General features: G+C 40.6%; 1 long non-coding RNA gene across 1 annotated transcript; it reads left to right on the top strand.

Annotated features, from left to right (window-relative positions):
* Positions 1 to 3,589: 3,589 nt before the first annotated feature.
* LOC147271781 (uncharacterized) lies at positions 3,590 to 6,131 on the top strand. Its single transcript, XR_015115793.1, has 3 exons — positions 3,590 to 5,546; positions 5,665 to 5,807; positions 5,970 to 6,131. It is a non-coding gene; the product is annotated as an uncharacterized LOC147271781 (long non-coding RNA).
* The last annotated feature ends 6,410 nt before the right edge of the window (positions 6,132 to 12,541 follow it).

Here is a 12,541-nt window from a genome sequence, read left to right as displayed (position 1 = left end):
TCGTAGCAACTCTCACTACACCACTTTAGCATGAATTTGAAATTAGTATCAACTCTCACCACATCACTGTAGCATCATTTCTTAGGTTTGTCGCAACTCTCATTACATCACTTTAGCATCATTTCGAGCATCGTAGCAACTCTCACTACATCACTGTCGCATCATTTCTTCGGTTAGTCGCAACTCTCACTGCATCACTGTCGCATCATTTCTTACGTTAGTCGCAACTCTAACATTACTGTAGCATCATTTCTTAGGTTCGTAGCAACTCTCACCACATCACTGCAGCATCATTTCTTAGGTAAATAGCAACCCTCATTACATCACTGTGGCATCATTTTGCGGTTCGTAGCAACTCTCACTACATCACTGTAGCATCATTTCTTAGGTAAGTAGCAACTCTCATTACATCACTTTAGCATGATTTTATAAATTACTATCAACTCTCAGCACATGACTGTAGCATCATTTCTTACGTTTGTCGCAACTCTCATTACATCACTCTAGTATCATTTGGACATTTGTAGCAACTCTCATTACATCCCTGTAGCATCATTTCTTAGGTTTGTAGCACCTCTCATTACATCACTTGAGCATCATTTGGACATTTGTAGCAACTCTCATTACATCACTGTCGCATAATTTTGAGGATTGTCGCAACTCTCATGACATTACTGGAGCATCACTTCTTAGGTAAGTAACAACTCTCATTACATCACTGTAGCATCATTTTGCGGTTCGTAACAACTCTCACCACATCACTGTAGCATCATTTCCTAGGTAAATAGCAACCCTCATTACATCACTGTAGCATCATTTTGCGGTTCGTAGCAAACCTCACTACATCACTGTAGCATCATTTTGAGATTTGTATCAACTCTCACTACATCATTGCCACCTCATTTTGAGGACCGTAGCAACTCTCACTACATCACTGTCACATCATTTTGAGGATAGTCGTAACTCTCGCGACATTACTGTAGCATCATTTTGAGATTCGTAGGAACTCTCATCACATCACTGTAGCATAATTTTGAGGTTCGTAGCAACTCTCACCACATCACTTTAGCGTGATTTTGAAATTACGATCAACTCTCACCACATCACTGTAGCATCATTTTGAGGATCGTAGTAACTCTCACTACATCACTGTCGCATCATTTTGACATTTGGAGCAACTCTCATGATATCACTGTAGCATCATTTCTTAGGTTAGTAGCAACTCCCATGACATCACTGTAGCATCAGTTTGAGGTTCGTAGCAACTCTCACCACATCACTGTCAGCATCATTTTGATATTAGTGTCAACTCTCACTACATCACTGTCACCTCATTTTGAGGATAGTAGCAACTCTCACCACATCACTGGAGCATCATTTTGAGGATAGTCGCAACTCTCGCGACATTAATGTAGCATAATTTTTGAGATTCGTAGGAACTCTCATTACATCACTGTAGCATCATTTTGAGGTTCGTAGCAACTCTCACCACATCACTGTAGCATCATTTCTTAGGTAAGTAGCAACTCTCATTACATCACTGTTGCATCATTTTGAGGTTCGTAGCAACTCTCAGCACATGACTGTAGCATCATTTCTTAGGTAAGTAGCAACTCTCATTACATCACTTTAGCATGATTTTGAAATTACTATCAACTCTCAGCACATGACTGTAGCATCATTTCTGAGGTTTGTCGCAACTCTCATTACATCACTCTAGCATCATTTGGACATTTGTAGCAACTCTCATTACATCCCTGTAGCATCATTTCTTAGGTTTGTAGCAAATCTCATTACATCACTCTAGCATCATTTTGAGATTCGTAGCAACTCTCATTACATCACTGTAGCATCATTTTGCGGTTCGTAGCAAACCTCACTACATCACTGTAGCATCATTTTGAGATTTGTATCAACTCTCACTACATCATTGCCACCTCATTTTGAGGACCGTAGCAACTCTCACTACATCACTGTCACATCATTTTGAGGATAGTCGTAACTCTCGCGACATTACTGTAGCATCATTTTGAGATTCGTAGGAACTCTCATCACATCACTGTAGCATAATTTTGAGGTTCGTAGCAACTCTCACCACATCACTGTAGCATCATTTCATAGGTAAGTAGCAACTGTCATTACATCATTTTAGCATGATTTTGAAATTACTATCAACTCTCACCACATCACTCTAGCATCATTTTGAGATTCGTAGCAACTCTCATTACATCACTGTAGCACCATTTCTTAGGTATGTAGCCACTCTCATTACATCACTTTAGCGTGATTTTGAAATTACGATCAACTCTCACCACATCACTGTAGCATCATTTTGAGGATCGTAGCAACTCTCACTACATCACTGTCGCATCATTTTGACATTTGGAGCAACTCTCATGATATCACTGTAGCATCATTTCTTAGGTTAGTAGCAACTCCCATGACATCACTGTAGCATCAGTTTGAGGTTCGTAGCAACTCTCACCACATCACTGTCAGCATCATTTTGATATTAGTGTCAACTCTCACTACATCACTGTAGCATCATTTTGAGGATAGTCGCAACTCTCGCGACATTAATGTAGCATAATTTTTGAGATTCGTAGGAACTCTCATTACATCACTGTAGCATCATTTTGAGGTTCTTAGCAACTCTCACCACATCACTGTAGCATCATTTCTTCAGTAAGTAGCAACTCTCATTACATCACTGTTGCATCATTTTGAGGTTCGTAGCAACTCTCAGCACATGACTGTAGCATCATTTCTTAGGTAAGTAGCAACTCTCATTACATCACTTTAGCATGATTTTGAAATTACTATCAACTCTCAGCACATGACTTTTAGCATCATTTCTGAGGTTTATCGCAACTCTCATTACATCACTCTAGCATCATTTGGACATTTGTAGCAACTCTCATTACATCCCTGTAGAATCATTTCTTAGGTTTGTAGCAAATCTCATTACATCACTCTAGCATCATTTTGAGATTCGTAGCAACTCTCATTATATCACTGTAGCATCATTTTGCGGTTCGTAGCAAACCTCACTACATCACTGTAGCATCATTTTTTCGGGAAGTAGCAACTCTCATTCAACCGCTTTAGCAATATTTTGAAATTACTATCAACTCTCACCACATCACTGTAGCATCACTTAGGTTTGTAGCAACTCTCTTTACATCACTTTAGCATGATTTTGAAATTACGATCAACTCTCACCACATCACTGTAGCATCATTTCTTAGGTTTTTAGCAACTCTCATTACATCACTGTAGCATCATTTTGAGGTTCGTAGCAACTCTCATTACATCACTGTCGCATCATTTTGAGGATAGTCGCAACTCTCACGACATTACTGGAGCATCATTTTGAGATTCCTAGCAACTCTCATTACATCACTGTAGCATCATTTTGAGGTGTGTAACAACTCTCACCACATTACTGTCGCATCATTTCTTAGGTAAGTATCAACTCTCATTACATCACTGTAGCATCATTTTGCGGTTCGTAGCAACTCTCACTACACCACTTTAGCATTATTTTGAAATTATCATCAACTCTCACCACATCACTGTAGCATCACTTCTTAGGTTTGTCGCAACTCTCATTACATCACTTTAGCATCATTTTGAGGATCGTAGCAACTCTCACTACATCACTCTCGCATCATTTTGAGGATATTTGCAACTCTCACCACATCACTGTCAGCTTCATTTTGAGATTCGTATCAACTCTCACGACATCACTGTAGCATCATTTCTTAGGTAAGTAGCAACTCTCATTACATCACTTTAGCATGATTTTGAAATTACGATCAACTCTCACCACATCACTGTAGCATCATTTCTTTGGTTTGTAGGAAATCTCATGACATCACTCTAGCATCTTTTTCTGATTCGTAGCAACTCTCACCACATCATTGTAGCATCATTTTGAGGATCGTAGCAACTCTCACTCGATCACTGTCGCATCATTTTGACATTTGTAGCAACTCTCATCACATCACTGTAGCATAATTTCTTAGGTTAGTAGCAAATCGCATTACATCACTCTAGCATCATTTTGTGATTCGTTGCAACTCTCATTACATTACTGTAGCATCATTTTGAGGATCGTAGCAACTCTCACCACATCACTGTGGCATCACTTCTTAGGTTTGTAGCAAATCTCATTACATCACTCCAGCATCATTTTGAGATTAGTATCAACTCTCACTACATCACTGTAGCATCATTTTGAGAATCGTTGCAAATCTCACTACATCACTGTCGCATCATTTTGAGGATAGTCGCAACTCTCGCGACATCACTGTCTCATCATTTTGAGATTCGTAGCAACTGTCATTACATCACTGAAGCATCATTTTGAGGTTCGTAGCAACTCTCACCACATCACTGTAGCATCACTTCTTAAGTTTGTCGCAACTCTCATTACATCACTTTAGCATAATTTTGAGGATCGTAGCAACTCTCATGACATTACTGTAGCATCATTTTGAGGTTCGTAGCAACTCTCACCACATCACTGTCGCATCAATTATTAGGTATGTAGCAACTCTCACCACATCACTGTAGCATCATTTCTTAGGTATGTAGCAACTCTCATGACATCACTTTAGCTTGATTTTGAAATTACTATCAACTCTCACCACATCACTGTCAGCATCATTTTGAGATTCGTATCAACTCTCACTACATCACTGTCGCATCATTTTGACATTTGTAGCAACTCTCATTTCATCACTGTAGCATCATTTCTTTGGTTGGTAGCAACTCCCATGACTTCACTCTAGCATCATTTTGAGGTTTTTAGCAACTCTCACTACATTACTGGAAGCATCAATTTGAGCATCGTAGCAACTCTGCCTACATCACTGTAGCATCATTTCTTAGGTAAATAGCAACCCTCATTACATCACTGTAGCATTATTTCTTAGGGAAGTAGCAACTCTCATTACACCGCTTTAGCATTATTTTAAAATTAATATCAACTCTCACTACATCACTGTCAGCATCATTTTGAGATTAGTATCAACTCTCACTACATCATTGCCACCTCATTTTGAGGACCGTAGCAACTCTCACTACATCACTGTCGCATCATTTTGAGGATAGTCGTAACTCTCGCGACATTACTGTAGCATCATTTTGAGATTCGTAGGAACTCTCATCACATCACTGTAGCATAATTTTGAGGTTCGTAGCAACTCTCACCACATCACTGTAGCATAATTTCTTTGGTAAGTAGCAACTCTCATTACATCACTGTAGCATCATTTTGAGGTTCGTAGCAACTCTCACCACATCACTGTCTCATCATTTCATAGGTAATTAGCAACTCTCATTACATCACTTTAGCATGATTTTGAAATTACTATCAACTTTCATTACATCACTGTCGCATCATTTCTTAGGTTTGTAGCCACTCTCATTACATCACTTTAGCATCATTTGGACATTTGTAGCAACTCTCAATACATCACTTTGGCATCATTTTGAGGATAGTCGCAACTGTCACGACATTACTGGAGCATCATTTTGCGGTTCGTAGCAACTCTCACTTCACCACTTTAGCATGAATTTGAAATTAGTATCAACTCTCACCACATCACTGTAGCATCATTTCTTAGGTTTGTCGCAACTCTCATTACATCACTTTAGCATCATTTTGAGGATCGTAGCAACTCTCACTACATCACTGTCGCATCATTTTGAGGATAGTCGCAACTCTCACGACATTACTGGAAGCATCAATTTGAGCATCGTAGCAACTCTGCCTACATCACTGTAGCATCATTTCTTAGGTAAATAGCAACCCTCATTACATCACTGTAGCATTATTTCTTAGGGAAGTAGCAACTCTCATTACACCGCTTTAGCATTATTTTAAAATTAATATCAACTCTCAGCACATGACTGTAGCATCATTTCTTACGTTAGTAGCAACTCTCATTACATCACTCTAGTATCATTTGGACATTAGTAGCAACTCTCATTACATCCCTGTAGCATCATTTTGCGGTTCGTATCAACTCTCACTACATCACTGTAGCATCATTTCTTAGGTAAGTATCAACTGTCATTACATCACTTTAGCATGATTTTGAAATTACTATCAACTCTCAGCACATGACTGTAGCATCATTTCTTACGTTTGTCGCAACTCTCATTACATCACTCTAGTATCATTTGGACATTTGTAGCAACTCTCATTTCATCCCTGTAACATCATTTCTTAGGTTTGTAGCACCTCTCATTACATCACTTGAGCATCATTTGGACATTTGTAGCAACTCTCATTACATCACTGTCGCATAATTTTGAGGATAGTCGCAACTCTCACGACATTACTGGAGCATCATTTCTTAGGTAAGTAACAACTCTCATTACACCGCTTTCGCATTATTTTAAAATTATTATCAACTCTCACTACATCACTGTCAGCATCATTTTGAGATTAGTATCAACTCTCACTACATCATTGCCACCTCATTTTGAGGACCGTAGCAACTCTCACTACATCACTGTCGCATCATTTTGAGGATAGTCGTAACTCTCGCGACATTACTGTAGCATCATTTTGAGATTCGTAGGAACTCTCATTACATCACTGTAGCATAATTTTGAGGTTCGTAGCAACTCTCACCACATCACTGTAGCATCATTTCTTTGGTAAGTAGCAACTCTCATTACATCACTGTAGCATCATTTTGAGGTTCGTAGCAACTCTCACCACATCACTGTCTCATCATTTCATTGGTAAGTAGCAACTCTCATTACATCACTTTAGCATGATTTTGAAATTACTATCAACTCTCACCACATCACTCTAGCATCATTTGGACATTTGTAGCAACTCTCATTACATTACTGTAGCATCATTTCTTACGTTTGTAGCAACTCTCATTACATCACTGTCGCATCATTTTGAGGATAGTCGCAACTCTCACGACATTACTGGAGCATCATTTTGCGGTTCGTAGCAACTCTCACTACACCACTTTAGCATGAATTTTGAAATTAGTATCAACTCTCACCACAACACTGTCAGTACAATTTCTTAGGTTAGTAGCAACTCTCACCACATCAATGTTGCATCATTTTGAGGATCGTAGCAACTTTCAATACATCATTGTCGCATCATTTTGAGGATAGTCGCAACTCTCACGACATTACTGTAGCATCATTTCTTAGGTTTGTAGCAAATCTCATTACATCACTTTAGCATCATTTTCTGATTCGTAGCAACTCTCACTACATCACTGTAGCATCATTTCTTAGGTAAATAACAACCCTCATTACATCACTGTAGCATCATTTTGCGGTTTGTTGCAACTCTCACGACATCACTTTCGCATCATTTCTTAGGTGAGTAGCAACTCTCACCACATCAGGGTAGCATCATTTTGAGATTTGTAGCAACTCTCCCTATATCACTTTAGCATCATTTCTTAGGTTAGTACCAACTCTCATTACATTACTTTCGCATAATTTATTAGGTTTTTAGCAACTCTCATTACATCACTGTAGCATCAATTTTAGTTTTTAAGCAACTCTCACTAGATTACTGTCAGCATCATTTTGAGCATCATAGCAACTCTCACCACATCAGTGTAGCATCATTTTGAGATTCGTATCAACTCTCACTATATCACTGTAGCATAATTTCTTAGGTTAGTCGCAGCTCTCACTACATCACTGTCGCATCATTTTGAGGTTTTAAGCAACTCTCACTACATCACTGTAGCACCATTTTGAGGTTAGTCGCAGCTCTCACTACATCACTGTCGCATCATTTTGAGGTTTTAAGCAACTCACCACATTACTGTCAGCATCATTTCTTAGGTTAGTACCAACTCTCATTACATCACTTTCGCATAATTTATTAGGTTTGTAGCAACTCTCATTACATCACTGTAGCATCATTTATTAGGTTTGTTGCAACTGTCATTACGTCACTGTCAGCATCATTTTGAGGTTAGTAGCAACTCTCACTACATCTCTGTAGCACCATTTCCTAGGTTAGTAGCAACTATCATTACATCACTTTAGCACCATTTCCTAGGTTAGTAGCAACTCTCATTACATCACTTTAGCATAATTTCTTGGGTTTTTTGCAACTCTCATTACATCACTTTAGCATCATTTTGAGGTGAGTAGCAACTCTCACCACATCACTGTAGCATCATTTCTTAGGTTATTAGCAACTATCATTACATCACTTTAGCATCATTTCTTAGGTTAGTAGCAACTCTTACTACATCAATGGACCATCATTTTTTTTTTTTTTTGGAACATTTATTAGAACAGGTTCCTTGACAGAGTCACACACATCATTCCAAAACCCTATGACAAGGTACTCAATACACAATATTCTTTGCAGGTCTAATTAAGTCCACAATAGTAAGAGGGAGAAAAATAAAATAAAATAACATAAAATAAAACAAGGAATAAAAATACCATCCAGCCCAGTTAAATAGAGACAATATTCTCATCTCTCCAAATACATTATAACGGGTGCCCATTTTTCAAGATATAAGTCAGTCTGAAGTCGTAGGGTTGCTGTTATGCGTTCCATGCAGTTTACATCCTTAAGCCTTTGGTACCACTGGTCCAGGGTGGGTGGGTGGTGTTTGAGCCAATTTACTGTGATCATTTTATGTGCAATTAACAGAAGAACCCTTAGCAAAAACACCTGTTTTTTCCCTAAATCAATTATTGATGCTGTACCCAAAGTCAGTTGCTGTGGTTCAAATGGTCTATTTATTTTTAAAATCTCACTTATTTGTCGTTTCACCCCTTCCCAGAATTTTACCAATTTAGGACAGTCCCAGAAGATGTGGGAAAAGTCCCCTGTTATGCCACAACCTCTCCAGCACAGGGGGGAACAGTTGCTGTCGTAACTAGCTATTATCAAAGGAGTTTTAAAATATCTTACTCTTAACTTCCAGCTGAATTCCCTCCAGGCTGGGCTGCTGTGGACCATCATTTTGAGGTTTTAAGCAACTCTCACTACATCACTGTAGCATCATTTTGAGGTTTTAAGCAACTCTCACTACATCACTGTAGCATCATTTTGAGGTTTTAAGCAACTCTTTTCCCAACTCAACCAGACCAAGAGATTAATTCAGAGATGTGGCAGTTAGTCCAGCTGAAGAAAGGCTTTCGGCCTGTGAGGCCGAACACCCCTTTTCAAAGCCTGAATTCAAGTGCCCACATGTTCTTGAACAAAGGGTTGTAAAAAGGGGTGATGATTCTGGCCACGGCCCCCACCCTCCAAGAACCTGTGAGTCAGTCTGACCGGAAGTTGCCTGTCAAAATGCTATTGGCTGAGAGCCAGTACCATCCCACGAGAAGTGACATCATCTGTCTCACACATAAAAAATTCAGTGCGGAGAAGATTCTTTCTCTTCTGTGGTTTTCTTCTCTTTGGTGGTTTTCAGCGTCTTCAGAAGGTTCAACCTCTCCAGTGGTCTTCAACCTCTCCGGTTCTCCACTTGGACCTCAAGTGGGCAGTGCAGTGATGACAGAGACTCCACAAGGACACCTCTCTGCCTCCTGTCACAGCGTCCAGAGAAGCCACCGTCGAGCCACGCAATCCACGTGAACTGGTCCCTGGTGAAAGAAAGCTCATCCCAGCTTCTTCATCCTTCCCACCAGTAACTCCAGCAGACCCTGCAGGCTGCCCCGCCGCCGCTCTGCTGCCCTCCGAGTCGAGCCAAACCGCGCTCCGGAACATGGAAATCGAATCCCTTACCGCTCCACCGGGTCAAGTAAGGATTCCTTAAACTAGGCATTTTCTGGGCAGAGAAATAGCTTAGTGTGTTGTATGATGTTTGTGAATGCTCTGTTTATGTGACGAAGTCCTGTAATTAGCAGAAATTACATAGAATTATACGTTATTTATTGATGTTAGTTATTAATAACCGTGACCTCTCAAGAAGGTGTTACCGGTTATTAATACTGCACAAGTGTGTTAACACACACATTTTTGGGTTTACCTTTCTCCTCTCTCTCTTTCTCTCTCTCTCTCTCTCTCTCTCTCTCTCTCTCTCTCTCTCTCTCTTGCTAAGCGCTACGCTGAGTTATTAACATTCCATAAGTTCTACCTCCACGGTGCTAACTAGCAGCTAGCTGGCCTCAGCTAACTAGCCTAGCTGTTAGCCTCGCTGCGACGCGACGTGGTTGCTAGGCAACCAGACTCCCCCCTTCCCCTTCCTTACTCCGTCACTCACACGTTTACACACACACACACACACACACACACACACACACATATTATCACTTGTTTCTTTTGGTTAGATAACAGTTGTACCAACGTGTTGCTGATTGATTGATGCACTGTGTTAATAAATATATTTTTATTATAAGAGAGGAGTCGTAGTGTCTTTTGTGTACCAACTTGTGGTCACGTGTCTCAGCAATAGTCAGTGCTTTGATCTCATCCTTCAACATCAGAGCTGTCCCTTGGTCGTTAATGTTACAGAATATTGACTGTTAGTAGATAAACTCTGTTAGAGACTGGTAACTGTTACAAGTTTGGTCGTATGTTAGTTTCCCTGAACTCATCAGGGTGGTGCCCCGAATAATTAATATTAATATTAATTATTAATTTATTTATTAATTGATAATTATATTCATAATTATCAAGTATCATTATTTTTTGACCAATTCGCTCTTCAGCGCACAACAGAGGTCACCGTGACTCAGCCTGCAGCAGTGAGATCTGCTCCAGGAGCCTCCGTCTCCCTCCCATGTTCAACCAGTCAGGATGTTTATAGTGGGAACCGTTTATCCTGGTACCAACAGAGAGAAGGAGAACCTCCTAAACCTCTCATTTACTGGGCCACCTCGAGAGCATCAGGGATTCCAGCTCGTTTTTCAGGCAGTGGATCAAACTCTGGCTTCACTCTGACCATCAGTGGAGTTCAGGCTGAAGATGCAGCCGTTTGTCACTGTCAGAGTCTTCACAGCATCAACAGTCAGTGGGTGTTCACACTGTGAAAAACCATCGTACAAAAACCTCCCTCAGTCACACTGAAGTGAAACTGAACTGACTGCTGCAGCTGGGAGCTGCTGACACACACACACACACACACACACACACACACACACACAGGCTTGATGAGAAGAACTAGAACTAGAAGAACTAGGATTCAGATTTTCTGCTGATGACGTTGTGATCTTCATCACCAATTCTTCATCCTGATTGTGGTCCTTCATCAGATTAGCAGCTTCTCTCTGATGATGTCACTCACATCAACTTTGCTTCTGCTTGGATTTTCAATGAACTTCAAGAAAAACCAGCAGCAGCAGCAGGGAGGGACGACTGGACCCTGCAGAGAGAGACTGATCAGCTCTAAAAGGGGACAGGAGGCTGAGACTTCTGCTGCTCGTCCTCACACGACTCTGCTGAGGAGACTTTTGGAGGAAACTCGTCTTCGGTCTCTCATTTCTCTCTGAGCTCAGTAACCATAGCAACCGAGAGGCATCGCTGCTGGACCGTGACAACAGACGGTTTCAGAACTAAAGATAAAAAGAAGAGAGAACTCACCGTTCCTAAGTTTCAACAGCCAAAATAAAAGCAGCTTTGGAGAGTTTGAAAAACCACCAGAATGAACACTTGTTGGTTCATCTGGTTTGGTTTCACTGAAGCCAAACACAAGATCCAGATTTTCCTGGTCCTCCTGCTAGCAGGTGTCCCTGATTGGACTAAACTACACCAAACAAAACTGTTTGTCAGGACAAGTTGATTTTACAGAGCGTGGAGAGAATTTTGAATTGAAACCATCTTTTTATTGCAACAGGAAAAGATGGAGGTCAACATGACACAAGAACCCATCTTCAACAGACGCAGTGAGAACCCACAGAACACTGAGGTTCTCAGAGCGTCTGTGAGCCCCACTGAGCCAAAAACTCTTCCACATTGTTCACTGGTGAATCAGAACTAAAATCTAGCCTGATTCTGGCTTCACCACGGACACAAACACAAATGAACAAACAACAAGCAGACGCTCCCTGACTGAATTCTACCACCTGACAGACTGAAGGCTCATATTGGTGATGCAGGTAGGTGCTGCCCCCTAGTGACCAATGGAGAACGACATGTAATGACATGAACATTCTACATTTTCCATTTCTTGAGGCCGTTACATAAAAATATGAAGTTGATCCAAGTCAGAAACCTTCAAACTGGATGTGAGTCCAGTTGTTTAAAGTAGAGTCAATGGTGACACCCCAGTAGTTTGTAGTCTGCTGGGTATCATAGAATGTTTGCTAGTGAATGAAACGTGGCAGCCCTGCACCAACTGCTCAGAGTCCATGTTGCCTGGGTGGACTGCATGTTTGTGTTCCGTCGTCTGTCTTGGAAGCCTCGTCTGGTTCTTCCTCCACAGAACTCTTTGCTCACAGGACATTCCAGTCTGTTCATGACAGATGTGGTTTTCCAGGTCATGGAATGATTCATAGGGAATTGTTTTTGGGAGGCAGCGTCCTGGAGGGTTTGGTTTGCTCTCCGTTTGCTCAGTGATTAAATAGA

This window comes from Aulostomus chinensis, chromosome 1, assembly GCF_037954235.1.
Source record: "Aulostomus chinensis isolate RoL2024-O1b breed Wild chromosome 1, RoL_Achi_v1.0, whole genome shotgun sequence".
In the NCBI taxonomy this organism is placed as follows: Eukaryota; Metazoa; Chordata; class Actinopteri; order Syngnathiformes; family Aulostomidae; genus Aulostomus; species Aulostomus chinensis.
Note: the sequence above shows the minus strand (reverse complement) of the source record. Positions and strands in the feature narration are given on the sequence as shown.